This window comes from Alligator mississippiensis, chromosome 10, assembly GCF_030867095.1.
Source record: "Alligator mississippiensis isolate rAllMis1 chromosome 10, rAllMis1, whole genome shotgun sequence".
NCBI classification, from domain to species: Eukaryota; Metazoa; Chordata; order Crocodylia; family Alligatoridae; genus Alligator; species Alligator mississippiensis.
In genome coordinates, this window is record NC_081833.1 from 28343252 (window position 1) to 28358220 (window position 14969).

Below are 14969 nucleotides of genomic sequence, written 5' to 3' on the forward strand. Positions count from 1 at the left end.
AACCGTGTCTTCCTTATAGCCCATTTTAGTTCAGATTGTGGTTCATCTGCTATAGTAAACCCCCTGATAGCAGCTGTTGTGATGGGAGGAGAAGGTAAAAGATGCACAGAAAGTATCTCAAATTGTAAGAGAGGTTGTTGCTGTCTCTTAGACCATTGTCTGCACTCTCTCACTGGTATCTGCTGCAAAGGGCTACATGCAAAATGGTCCACATGCAAAATGATTATTAAAATGCTAAGCCTCCTGCATTCCCTAGGTATATTTTTAATCTTAAAATCATATCAATAATGGCCCAGGTTCTGATCTTGGTAAGCCTGGAGTACCTGCACTGAACCTACTAGAGCAGGGGCGGGTAATTAATTTGGGCGGAGGGTCGCTTACCGAGTTTTGGCAAGCCACTGAGGGCTGTGTGAGTAGCCCCACCCCTTGACAGGTGCCCCATCCCCTGGTCACCCCCTAATCCCTGCCCTTTGCCACCAGAAGTCCCTCCCCTTGCCCCCCAGAATTACTTCTTTCAGCAAGGAGTTTTGCCATCTTTGAAAAATACCAAATCAAACATATGCTACAGCATTCATTAATTTCACTTAAAAATATAGGAGGTGTCGGGCTGGGCAGGACTTGTTGCAGTGGCTGTTTAATTCTGCCGCTGGCTCCCCCTGGGTCCTGCTGCCCTGGCTTCTGTCAACTTTGACAGGCAGCCAGGGGGAGATGAATATTATTTTTCTAAATTTTTAGTGGCCCCACAGGCCAGATAGAATTGGCTGGTGGGCCACATCCAGCCCGCAGGCTGTATTTTGCCTGCCCCTGTACTAGACTTACTCTAGTTATACTGTAGTATAACAGATCAGATTGTAGCCTGGGTGTCATTTTTAGTTAGCTGTTTTAGCAGTATACAAACTGCTGTATGTGTCTGTATGCTTGATTTAAATGGCATTTAAAGTTAATAAGCCAGCACAGTATGATCAAATAGACTTTGCAATACTGTACTGTTTAAATGGGGTGCATATCTAATCATTGGCACTTCCTCGCTTATCATTAGCAATCCTTAATCTCTTGTTAGTAACTTGATTCCCCCTTCTTCTTCCAGTAAAGGAAATAAATGGCTGTCAGTATATGTGCTGGATGAGTGCAGGCTGCCTCAGCACTTCCCTTACAGGCTGTTGTCCCACTTTCAGGTATTTAGAACTCCCTTGGGGTCTTTTCCATGGTTCTGTGTGTGTGTGTGTGTGTGTGTGTGTGTGTGTGTGAATCTGTATAAGCTGTTTGTTTGTTTTACAGATTTAAAGGGGTTTGCAGTGATGAACAGGAACAAGGTTTTCTTTGCAGTTTATCACTTGACCCTTTTCCTTGAGCCCACTGTCTTGATTATTTCTTATAAGGCTCTATGTGCCAGAGAATTCAGGCAAAGGGAAAGAAAATCTGTATCTGGAGATGACACTGATTTCTCTGGGAGCTATGGGCAAGGACCGAGGGCAAGATGGAGGTCATCTCAGTTTGGTTTCAGGATAGTGATGGATTGCTTGGTTTTGGATAGTGGGATTTTGATGGCTGTGGTAAACCATCCTTGTGGTTCAACAACTGACTTCCATTCATTTCTGCACAGAAATTCTAGAGAAGCAAGGGTGGCAGACTAATAGATCATGTCTGAAAGGTATGCCTTGTGGTATCTATCTGTGATTAGCGCACACATTTTTCTATAACTGTTTACAAGTCTCCACTGGCATAGTCTCCAGCAGACCTAATTTTTTTGTCAGCATCCATTCATCTCTTCATACAGCCATATACATATGTGCTTGTTTCCATTGAAATCCAGTAATCTCCAGGGAGCGGATGGCATTTTGGCATGAGATAGACCAGCCTACACTAGAACTTGGGCTAAGAATCAGGGCTCTGTACCAATTTGCTGCTTCTTCCTTCCCCATCTCCTGGGCTGCCCTGGCTGACTGTTTTAGGGACAAAATCTACCCTTTGCCCTGTGTTTCTGTATGTTCAGGCAGAGGCAGTTAAGTTCCTACTCTTCTGTGGCTCTCAGAGCCCATCAGGGAAGCAGACCAGTGTGCAGAGAGCAGCCAGACCTCCCCTTGCAACATATCAGGCAAGGGAGCTGCTAAGCTGATACAGCAGTTGCTTAGTGGGTTCTTGAGTCACGCCAGAACTGCTTCTGCAGCTGTGAGTGAAATGACAGAAAGTGGCTGGGGACACCTTTTGTCTGCATGTCTCATAGCGTAAAGTGAATTCAGGTACTGCAGATTTAAGAGTCTCAAGCTACTGCTCAGTGAGCAAAGTTCAATTCAGAATAAAGAACACAAATTCTTAATACAGCCGCCTTCAAGAGCCATAAGGGACCTCTAGACTGCCAGTTGGACACCCTCATGCAGCACAAAATTATCATAAAGTCCTGCAAAAGGCCAGGCTTTTATTGAACACCATCCCTATTTCATGCTGGTGCTTGTGCAGTATGAAACTCAGTCTTCCTTGGTCCAACAATTAAAGTGGCCTGTAAACATTAATTATGCTGTGCTGTGATATTTGCTATAGTCAGTGAATATATACCAGCGTTACAAATCCAGAAATGCTGTAGTCAAGGAATTAAACCTCTTTCTCTGGCTTCTCAAGCATTTACTGCTACCTTAACCTGGTTCTACTTCTCCCCATAGTGGCCAAAATGAAGAGCCACATGGAGGAGCTCTTCAATTCATTTTGAATCTCCTTCCTTTCCTAGTGGTATCCATGAAGTAGACCACCTTAGTGAATGGGCTTGGATACAGGAGTTACTAGGAAGCTTGGGGTAGAGCCAGCAGCAGGGTGGTGTGATGAGGGATATTTGGCAAGACAGGCTCGTGAGCATGCATAGAGAGGAGCCTGATGGGGTTTTGCCAGGTATCTGGGTCAAGAATTTTTCCTGTGGATCACTTCCACCTTGTAAGTAAATAAGTGATTGCTGCCATATGGCACCAGTATGCTTTAATACAGTTCATGTTGCCACAGGAGTTAAGAGCTCTTGCCTAAAAATTTGGGTCCTTTATTCCATATATTTGGCCAGGCTTAGGTGGCAGGACAAGGTATTCAGCCTACACTACAGCTAATAAAAGTTAACAGGGGCAATGAACCTCTTCTGGGGAGTAGCTACTTGTTATGGTCCTCATGGCCTGCAAGCATTATGGCTAAATAATACTTTCTTCCATATGTGTGTGTCTCTCAAGGAGTTGCTGGCAGGTGCCCACATTACCTGAGAACAGAGTTTAGCCTTCATCATTACCTGTATTCAAATTCCATCCTGTGTCACCAGCTACTGGGCACATCTTCACGTCGTGTTAGTGTTCATGCTCATAAGGGTTGCCCTCTTGGCCTTTCATCATGCGGGTGGCTCTCTCTCTCAAGCTTATTCATGTCTCCCCTGAAGTGGGGGACCCAGAACTGGACACAGTACTCCAGCTGCAGCCTCACTAAGGCTGAGTGGCACTGACCGCTGTGGCACTGCAGAGCCTGCCCCATGCGCTTCAGCTGGAATGCCAAAGCAGAGGCATCATCTGTCCCCTTCTAGATTGCATTTCAAAGACACCTCTTTCTAGATAAGATCGCAGTTCTTTCAAGGTGGTTTTGGTTCAATCTTTCAAGGTTGTCTTTGGCTCTAAACAGTGAAGATCTTTGTATGCTGACATTTGAGAAAGGAATGTTTTAAATACATCTGTGTGACAGCCACAAAAAATGATTATTTTTAGTGGGTTAAAGCAGCCAGTGTGTTAGGCTTTCTGGGTTCTTGCTGGAGCTGGAGGTGTTAAACTGTCAGAAATAAACGGCATTTGCCTGCACAGGTTAGGGATATCAAGATTTGATATCCCGGCACTCTCCTGTGATATTAAAATATACCAACATAGCAAGGTGAGTTCTGATCAATACCTTAAGGGTTATTTTGGGATGTGATCTGTGCTAGTCATTAATCAAACTGTGGATACACTCTTTACCCTTCAGACAGCTCTGTTCCTGTGTACAGTGTATTGATGCTTTCATGGAAGAATGGGGACAAAGAAGGGCTAATAATAAAGTGACAAATTTCATTGTATGTTAAATTCCTTCTCCGGCCCTGCCTGTTGTAGTAACATAAAGCCTTTGTTGGGCTGTAGCTCAACCTAATGTGCTATGAAACAGAGCACTGCCTTCCCACGTCTGTTCTAGAGTTGCTCTCAAAAAAGGTTAATGACAACAATGACATTCCCATTTCATTTATTTATGCAGGGTTAATCTGACTGCTCTGAATCAATGGGGCTGATATGCAGCAGAATAGGGCGTGTTTTCCAGTCCGGGCTAATAATAATGGCTGCTTGCAGATGTTAAAAAAAACCAAAACAAAAAACAGTGCTTTAATTTAAACTCAGCACACTCCCATGCCGAGCCCAACATATGCCCAGAAGAGACATTGTGTTACTTCATCCTCATTCTCCCAGCATCTGTATAGATCAGGTGCTTTAGTGGGGCTTTTTTGGCTTTTTTGTTTAATAGCTGATTAACTCAGCTTTAGCTAAAAGTGCCAAGAAGGCAGATCTATACAGGTACTGCAGAGCTGGGTCAAAATGATGTGTTGCTTCTTCTAGTAAAACTTTTTTTGGTTTTTTTTTTGGGTGGGGGGGGTGGGGTTAACATCTGCAAGCGGCCAATAATATGTTACTCTTAGACAGCCCTTACCATGAGCACATTTCAAAACACTCCATGTCCACAAATAGGAACATGGAGGCACAAAAGGAAAATGACTTGGCCAAAATAATCCAACAGGTCATTGGCATGGTCAGCTATGGCATAGGGTTGAACCCAGACTACGTGCCTCCTTCACAGCCAGCTCCCTCTGTGACTGTGTCCTGTTGTCTCAATCTTTAAGGTGCCAATTTCTCCTGGAGTTAATTCTATAAGATTTATGAGCCAAGAGGAAGCCCAAGATGGGGAAAAGCTTCTATTTAAAAAGCTCTGAGTACATAGTAATAGCTTCTTTGCATGAACAACTTTTCCAAACTGGGAATATGTATTCAGCTGCTGAATAACGAAGTGACAAGCTCAGGAGTTTGTAGCATTGTTAGATTGTCCCTGCATTTGGATTAATTATCTTATTTAATATGCTGTTTTGGGGAACTAACTTTGCACTTCATCTGTTCTACTTGTGCTTTATATGAAAGTATGTGGTCTAGGGTTATTCCCAAGGGTTTGTGCAGTAGGCAAAATCATTTCCATTCACTCCAGGTTAGGAATGAAGTAATATAAAGTTCAAGTGCTCTAGACTTGTACCTGATTTTAACAAGGCTTTTGACACTGGCTTCTCCACGCTGCCAGCTTTGCGTCCAGTTGGCTGGGGAGGACAGGGGTGTCGCTATGGCCAGCTGGACACGAATCTGGTGGTGCGGAGAAGCTGGGGTACCTGGGAAGCGGCAGTTTGGGGGGCAGGGCCGCTGCTGCCATCCATCACTCCATGCCACTGCTACCAGGTGCTGTGTGTTGCTTTCCCGCACCCAAGTATCCCCACTTCTCTGTGCCGCCAGCTTCATGTCCAGCTGGCCAATGGAACCTTCTTCCCCCTGGTGCGCGGCTGCCCCCACCGCCATCTATACACTCAGTGTCACCGCCGTGCGCCACAGAAGGAGGGAGTGCTGATGGCTGGCCTCATGTGAAGCCAGCAGCACAGAGAAGTGGGGATACTTGGGTGCAAGAAAGTGGGGTGGGGCTGCCCCCACCATCCATCACTCCGTGCCACTGCTGGGCACTGCTTTCCTGCACCCAAGTATCCCCACTTCTTTGCACCACTGGCTTCGTGTGCAGCTAGCCATCAGCACCCCCTCTTGCCCCAGCATGTGGCAGCAGCACTGAGTGTATCTATGGCAGCGGGGGCAGCCACTGCGTGTGAGCTCCCCACGCTGTTGCCACGTGCTGGGAGGTGGGGGGTGCTGACGGTCAGACGGATGTGAAGCTGGCAGTGTGGAGAAGCAGAGATGCTTGGGCACGGGAAAGCAGTGCCTGACAGTGACATGGTGTGTATAGATGGTGATGGTGGCCACATGCAAGCTCCCTGCACCACTGGCTCCACATCTGGCCATCTGTCAGCATCCCCCTGGGTCCGGAAGGGGTATGCACTAGAAGGGCTTCCCTTCTTAAAAAAGGTTGAAAACCCCTGGACTGGATGAAAGTACTGTAAGGTAGATGCATAACTGGTTGGGTCATTATGCTTAATGCGTAGTTCTCAATGGCTCCATGTCTAGTGGAGAGGAGGTATCGAGTGGGGCTCCTCATGGCTAGGGACAGACATTACACATAAACTGGTTTAAGTCATCAGAAACTGGTTTAAGCCTGTAACAGAACAGATGTTCAGTGCGCATAAACCAGTTTGAAAATGGCTGAAATCGGTGTGAGATAAACCTGGTTGAATGTAGTAGCAGACTTAACTAATTTGGGTCAAACTGGTTTATGCAATGTCTGTTCCAGAACACTTCCTGGTTTAAGTTACACCAGAGTCCCCCAGCATCCCAGATGCTTTGCAGCCCTGGGCGGGGCTCTGCTCTCTGCTCCAGCCCAGCAGGGCTGGCCCTGCCCCTCTGCTCCCTGGCTGGAGCTCCGGCAGAGACTGCAGGTTTCATAGATTTCATAGACATTCAGGCTAGAAGGGACCCCAAAGGATCATCAAGTCCAGTCCCCAGGTCTGTTTTCCTGACCTGTGATCATGGGTGTGGCTTTCCTCTGGACTCTCTCAAGCTTCTCCACATCCTTTTTGAATTGTGGAGCCCAAAACTGGACGCAGTACTCCAGCTGTGGCCTCACCAAGGCCGAGTACAAGGGGAGCATGACGTCCCGGGATTTGCTTGAGAAGCATCTATGGATGCAAGCCAGCGTTTTGCTCGCTTTACTAGCCACAGCATCACATTGAAGGCTCATGTTCATTTTGTGGTCAATCATGACCCCCAAGTCCCTTTCATCTGTAGTGCTAACCAGTGTAGCACTGCTGAGCCTATAAGGATGCTGCAGGTTTTTCCTCCCAAGGTGGAGAACCTTGCATTTTTTAGTGTTAAACACTGTGGAGCTCGCGCCCCTCTCGCTGCCCAGTCTGTCGGGGTTTGCCCCTCCCCTCAACTCACCTGCCACGACTTGGATGTTAAACGCACTTTAAGAGGGGTCTACAGTGGAGATCTTAGCATGGATGGGGCCTCCTGATAGACGGTGGTACTTACGGTCGTTCGACGCGGTGTTCCATGGGGCTCCGCCTCCCCTACACCCCGTCCACACGCCAGCCATTGGATGACACATTACAGATGTTTCCTGGCCTCGTATGATGGCCTCAGACCGGTTCCAGGGTTCCGGTCGCTCTCCCTCCCTTCTAGAGGGAGCTTTCCTATTTTTTTTTTTAAAGAAAATATTCCTCTGGGTCAGGAGGAGCTGTAGGGTTATCCCCCTTATTCCAGCTCCCTCCCGGATTCTCAGCTGTTTCCTCTCCCTTACCACAAGCAGGGAGCTCTCTTGCCCCCTGAGTGCAAGCTCCTTCAGGTGTGCCCTCCTTGTCTGCCTCCTGCTGTCTTCCGCAGGAGGCTTAAAGCCCTTCCCTGGGCTGCCTGCTGGAGCCTTGCAGGCTAGCTTGCTTTCTCCCTGTGCCGGAGCTTGCCTCACGAGCTGCTAGCACATGCTCTCTCTCTCCGGTTCTCTCGCTGTCCCTGCTCTGACGGGGTTTTTAAATCTTCCCGCAGTGATCGATACAGCTGCTGGGATTGGCTCAGCTGTTCCCCTCACCAGGAACAGCTGATGCCACAGTCGGCATAATGCCGGTTCACACGGCTGCGAATGTGGCTCCTGCTGCTCTCCAGGAGCTGTGTATGCCCCTCTGGGGGCTTGCTCCTGGGGTCTGGGGTCCGTGGGCTCTCTTCTCTCCCCCTTGAGAGCCTGTGGGGGCACCTCGCCACCACAAACACCATCAGGTTCTCATCCGCCTATTTTCTGAGCCTGTCTAGATCTGCCTGGATCACCCTCCTCTCCTCAGGTGCAGATGCTTTACCCCAGAGTTTGGTGTCATCGGCGAACTTGGCCAACCCGCTTCTCACACCAATGTTTACATCATTGATGTTAAAAAGTATAGGCCTTAGGACAGAGCCTTGAGGGATCCCACTTGTCACAGCGCACCATGACGATTGACTTCCGTCAACCACCACCCTCTGGGTCCTACCACGGAGCCAGTTCCCCAGCCAGCAGATCATGGTGTGGTCGAGGCCGCAGTTAGCCAGTTTTGCCAAGAGGTGATCATGGGATACCAGGTCAAAGGTATGTGACTCTTTCCTCTTGTCCAGGTGATAGGTCACCTTGTCGTAAAAGGAAATGAGATTGGTCAAGCAAGACCTACCTGCAACAAACCCATGCTGGGTATCACTCAGGATTTTGCCATCAGCTAGTCTGTTAAGGATGGCCTCTTTGATAATCTTTTCCAAGACCTTTCCCAGGATAGAGGTCAGGCTGATGGGCCTTTAGTTTGCCAGATCTACTTTCCTCCCTTTCTTGAAGATAGGTACAGTGGCATCTGCCTGGCTTCCTACTGCTTCTCCCCGCCCCTCCCTGCTCAAGCAGGGATTCCCCCCTGTCTTGTTGCTTACACAGACACCTCTCAGCATTAGTTAGCATACCACATGTTGGCTGTGGTTCATGCTGTGGGAGACAGGACAAAGGTGGACAGGACAGCATCAGCATAGGGCTTTTTGGAGTTAATCAACAGGTAGCTGGTAATGTCCCTCCATTCCTTTCTTGGAAAAAGTTGTTTAAGAAGAGCAAGAGCTAATGAGAGAGGCTTTTGTTTTGTTGATGGGCTGATAAATGCTAACAACTCCCTGTGTGCCCTAAAGCTTGCAATTAAATATATATATATATTTTTTTGGAAAAATCTAGTTGGTCTAATAAAAGATATCATTTCTACCACAAGTCATGATTCTGTTTTGCCTGTAGACCAATGTGGCTACAGCCTCCAACTGGTGAGACCGCAGCTGGAGTACTGTGTCCAGTTCTGGGCACCACATTCCAACAAGGACGTGGAAAAGCTTGATTGAGTCCAGTGAAGAGCCACCCGTGTGATCAGAGACTTGCAAGGCAAGCCATACAAGGAAAGGCTGAGGGACTCTTCAGTCTAAAAAAGAGGAGGCTGATAGGGGACCTGGTAGCAGCTTACTTCTATATCATGGGAATACATCAAGGGCTCGGTGAACAACTGTTCACCAGGGCACCCTTGGGGAAAACCAGGAGTAATGGCCACAAATTCCTAAAAGACTGTTTCAGGCTTAACACTAGGAAAAACTTCTTCACGGTTAAAGTGTCCAGACTGCGGAATAAACTCCCTCTAGAGGTGGTGCAATCACCTACCGTGGAAATCTTCAAAAGAGATTGGACGGTCATCTCGGTGGGGGTCACCTGACCCCAATCGTCTTTCCTGCCTAGTGCAGGGGGGCTGGACCTGATGATCTTGCGAGGTCCCTTCCAGCTCCTTACGACCTTTGAATCTATGATACCTAACAACTCCCTGTGTAACTCCCTGCTGTGTAACTAAATGCTCTGTCATCAACTCCCTGCTGGCTCCCTCCTGGTCAGCAGCGGGGGGGACAGACCACTCCCTAATCAGAGTGTCTTGAGGGGCCTGGCCACATACCCCCTCAGCTCAGCACTGAGGAATAGAAGGGAGGGCTGCTCTAGTGCCCCCCAGCTTCTAGCCTGAGCCACTGCAGGCATATGCCTGCATTTCTTCAGTCCAGAGGGGATGTCTGTATGGTTACAAAACAGTTCAGCCTAGCCAGCTTAGACTAACCTTCAAAGATTGAATCAATTCAGGCTCAGGCTTTTTGAATTTCTGTCCCTAGCCCAGGGGTCTGTCCTGGGTGTTATTATTCACCATCTTAATGAATGAATTGAATGATGGGATTGAGTGGATGCTTAGCAAATTTGTGGATGAAACCAAGCTAGGTAGAATTGTAGACACTCTAGTGGGCAGGGCTAGGATCTAGAATGACCTGGATAGACTGGAAAAAATGGTTCACCAAAAAAAAAAATGGTTCACAATCAGATAAGATGCAGCAAAAACCAATGCAAAGTCCTGCACTTGGGACAGAATGTGCATGCACAAATAAACCTTGAGGAATGACTGGTCTGGCTGCAGTACTACAGAAAAGGATCTGGGGGTTATGGTAGACCATAAGCTGAATATGAGCCAACAATGTGCTCTTGTTGCAAAAAAAGCCAACAGCATCTTGGGTTGTAGTAACAGGAGTGTCCTTTGCAAATGATTTTCTGCTGCCTTTAGCACTGTTGAGTACTGTGTCCAGTTTTGGGGCCCTCAGTTCATGACATGGGCAGTTTGGAAAAAGTCCAGCACAGGGCAACAAAAATGATCAAGAGCCTGAGAGGCAAGACTTCTGAGGAAAGACTGAAAGAGCTAGGTTTACTTAACTTGAAGAAGAGAAGGCTGAGGGGGGATTTGATTATAATCTTCAAATACCTGCAGGGTGATTATAGAGAAGATGGAGATGGGCTTTCTTTCCTCTGTCACTATAGGAGACAGAACTAGGAATGATGACCCCAAGCTGCAGCAGGGGAAATGTAGGTTGGAGGTTAGCAGGAACTTTCTCCCTATGAGGGTGGTCAAGTATTGGAACAGGCTACCTAGAGAAGTTGTGGAATCTCCATCACTGGAAGCTTTCAAAATCAGGTTACATGGACACTTGGCTGGGACAGTTTAGTCAGGGATGATCTTGCCTTGAGCAGGGGTTGGATTAGATGACTTCATGAGGATCTTTCCAGCCCTACTTTCCTATGAGCCTATGATCTCTTAAATACACATCAGCCAGAAAGTTATGGCTAAGTATGATCTTTCTCTACTTAGAATGAGGTTTGTCATTGAGAGGTTTTTTTCTTTTTTTTTTTTTTTTAGTGCCATTGGCCATTGGTGCAATACTGAATTACAAGGCAAATTCTTCACAGATCATATATACACATTCCCTTTTTCTTGTCTGCAATACATGTTTCCACTGCATTTACCCTGCTTCATAATTGAATGATCATGTTGGTGTCTTAAACTTCCAGAAGACTGATGTCCTGTTACAGACATCCTGCCGACTAGGCTTATACTATCACCTGAAAAGGAGGCCTCTAGTTTACTTTCTATATTTATATGCAGTTTCATCAACTTCCCACTGACTCACTTATTACCTTGTAGTGGAAATATGCTCATAGCTGTTACTAAATAAGATCACCAGATAGCCCCCATGCTCCTCCCCAGTAGAATATTCTGTATAATTGTGCTAAGACTCTGCACATCATGGGTGGCATTCTGCTACCTTTGGCCCTCTGCTTGGCATTTTTTTTAAATCGTCTCAGTGACATTTTTTGGCCCCTGTACACAAGTATCACTTTTATTCCTAGGCAGTGTGGGTGAGTAAGTGGGCACATACAGACTGTGTGTGCGCAGCAGGCTATGCCTGGCCAGGCATGTACCTGGTTACGTTGATGTTCCCCTTGTGGATGAGTATTGGTGTCTAAGGCCCAGAAACGTAGGTGATCCAAATCTGACTAGCAGGTATGACTATCACATATTGAACTCAACAGAAGAAGGTGGAGGACACTCTTAGTTTTATCCCCAGTAGCTTAGTGGTTAGGGCTCTTACCTGGGAAGCTGCAGAATTCAGGCTCTAGGAGCTCTTTACCTAGAGAGGGTTTGAATCTGCAGTGCTCTGACTTCCCAGCATATCACAGGTCAGATACTATCAAGACACTTCTCTGGTGCTCTTTTTGAAGCTGCCCGCCCTGGGCATCCAAAAGAGGGAGATATGTGGGGCCAGGAGGAAGAGAGTAAGGAGGAGGGCATTTGACTCAGTGAAATGGTTGTTGCCCTTGAAAGGATAAGTGACTGGGTTCCAGCCTTCCTTCCCCAGGAGGCAGAAGTTTCCTTGCTGTCCTGCCCTCTATCAATTTTTCCAACCACTGTTAAATCCAAGGAGCATTGACTCAGCTTCAAAAGTACCAGAGTGATGTCTGCCCAATATCTCCTTTGGGCCATGGTGGTTAGAAAACTATGCTTGGAAGTTAGAATGGAGGCTCAAACTCCCTCAGCAGGAGGATCTTCAGTGTCACAGATGAGTGTACTAAGCACTCAGCTTTTAAGACTAAAATGTAGGAGTGCCCTCTTCTTCTACCACCTTGTTTCGTTGTATGCATGTACATAGTCATCTATGCATGCAGAACTACACATCTGAGAAAAAATGCCACTTACACCTCTAAAAAACTATTAAGATGATGGAGAGCTAGAAGGCCACCCTACATGTATTAAGAATTGGTTCCCTTCTGCAGTTCTGTTTTCAGAGCCGTAATGAATTCTTCCTTTTATTGTGCATAGTGCGTTATGATTATGAATTTTGCAGTATATATAAACGTTGTATGGGTTAGAGTTTAAAGCAGCTTCTGTTAACACATCGCTTCCAATTGAAGGATTTGCCACAATAATCCTCTTTATTTTATGGGCGTGTATTATAAATCCTCCCAGCTGTGGTGTTACCGTTGTATTTCTCTTTTTTGAAGCATTCTGCTGCAGATGGAATCTTGCTGTGTAGCCAAATTTATCTCTGAAATAACGCCATTGATTTCAGCAGGCTTGTCCCTGGAATGAACTTGTCTCACCTAAGCCTAAGGGCAGTATTTGTTCAGTAAATTAGTTGGTACATACATTTAACTTATTTTGGCTGTTTTTACAATGGCTCGTGCAGATGCAGAAATACTGACTTGTGCTTTTTGGCTTTAATTATGATGTGTGACTTTTAAAATGCTTTTATTTTAAGCAAACCTTTGTGCAAGCTGTTATTTCTCTAATCTGGATAAGGACAAATTGGTTTTATGAGTCACAGAATTATGATGTAATTGGGATGATGGAGATGTGGTGGGATAGTACAGTCATGGATAGGTATACGTTGTTCAGGAAAGCCAGGTAGGTGATAAAAGGGGGAGATGTTATTTTCTATATAAATGCAATGTACATATATATTGAGGTGCAGTACACTAAGTGGAGGGTAGGTCTGTTGAAAGCCTGTGCATAAAGGTCAGGGGAGAGAGCAGCAGGATGAATGTCATGGTGGGAGTCTGCTACAGGCCACCAAACCAGGAAGAAGAGGTGGACAAAGCCTTTTTTAAATAATTGATAGAGTCTTCCAAATCATAGGACCTAGTTCTCACAGAAGACTTCAGTTATCAGGACATCTGCTGGGAGGGAAACATAGTGGTGAACAAGCAGTCCAGCATATTCTTGGAGTGTGATGGGTTTAACTTTTTGATATGTATGTTAGAAAGGCCAACTAAGAGGGAAGCTGTTTTTGATTTGTTGCTCACAAGCAGGGAGGAATTGGTTGAGAATGTGAAGGTGGAAGATAACTTGGGTGACAGTGACAAAGATTTTAAGGGGCAGAAGGAAAGAAAGCAGTAGAATAAAGACACTGGATTTCAGAAAAGCAGACTTCAACAAACTTAGGGAACTGGTGGCAGGATCCCCTTAGAGTCAAGTCTAAGAAGAAAAGGAGTCCAGGAGAGTTGGCTGTACTTTAAGGAGGCGATATTAAGAGTACAGGCGCAAACTATCCTACTACAGAGTGGGAAGTGCAACAGGAGGCCAGCCTGGCTGGACAGAGGCCTCTTCAATGAGTTGAAACTCAGGAATTCTATAAAAAGAGGAAACTGTCATAGTGCTAGGGAAGAGTATAAGGGTATCACCCAGGGACTTGGGGAGAAAATTAGGAAGGCCAAGTGTGACAGGGTAATAGGTTCACCCTTCCATGAGATGCCAAGAGAACAAAGAAGAAACAGAAACTTACCATGCCGCTAAGCCTGGACGGGAGAAAAGACACACTGAAAACCCCAGATGCTAATTAGGATGATCAACTGGGAGAGCCGGTCTTGCAGTGAATGGAACGCTGTGGCCAGTCTCACAGCTGATTAGCGTGGGGAATTTTAAAAGAGAGCTGACCAAACAGTTGGCTCTCTGCCGGTGAAAGGGACAGCACAGAGGGAGACCCATAGGAATGCAGAGCAATGGCAGCGGTGCGTGGGTGACCAGGGGGACTCGGGAGAGAGTTCCAAAGATGGACTTGCCTACGGAGCTGGGGAGATGGGGCAGTTGCAGCATTCAAACCGGTGAGCGCAAGTCCGGTGAGTGCAGGATCCTGTTCCGGAGACCTGAAGGAGGGGAAAGACAAAGCTGAGCGGGCACGTGAGTTTTAGGCATTGGGCCAACATAGTTTCACCGTGAAAGACAAGGGCAGAGACGAGCTGGGGAATGGTCCGCTTGGGACTCATGCGGGGAAGAAAGGGGCAAGTGACCAAGAGCAAGAAACCAGCTGCCTGGAGACTAATCAAGGCAACCCAGAGACAAAACTCCCACAGAGAAGCCCTAATGAGAGTGAACTTGTAACATATGTGGTATAGGGATGGTGAAGCCCTGTGAAGAGGAGCCATCCTTCTAAATTGCAGAACCTAACGTCAGTTGTCTCATAGGACTGTGTCCATCTTTGGTTCCTTCCTTTTTCCATCTAAGTCATGGCAGGAAAGTTTTAAAGGAGACTATTCAGTCCTATGAGAGAGAGACAATCTGCATTTTTACTGTGGGGGGACACAGCTAGTCTTCCACACCAAGGCATGATTTGAGATGCAGCTGCAAGGGACATAAAAGGCAGTAAAAAATAATTCTACCAGTATGTCAAAAGTAAGAGGAAGTCCAAAGAAATCTTGATCTCTTATGAAAGTCAGAAAGCACTCTATTTGTGGATGATGCAGACAAGGCTGAGATATTTACTGCCTTTCTTTCTTAAGTCTTAACAAATAGGGGCAGCTAATCAGATGACAAGTGGACTTGACAGCAAAGATAGGGAAGGAGACAAACAGTCTAAAGTAGTAGAATGCTTTAGGGACTACTTAAAGAAGCTAGATGCTTTCAAGTTGGC

General features: G+C 46.5%; 1 protein-coding gene across 4 annotated transcripts in view; it reads left to right on the plus strand.

Moving 5' to 3' along the window:
* OSBP2 (oxysterol binding protein 2) overlaps positions 1-14969 on the plus strand; it is a 346797-nt gene that overhangs the window by 245338 nt on the left and 86490 nt on the right. The gene's annotated exons all lie outside the window — the stretch shown is intronic.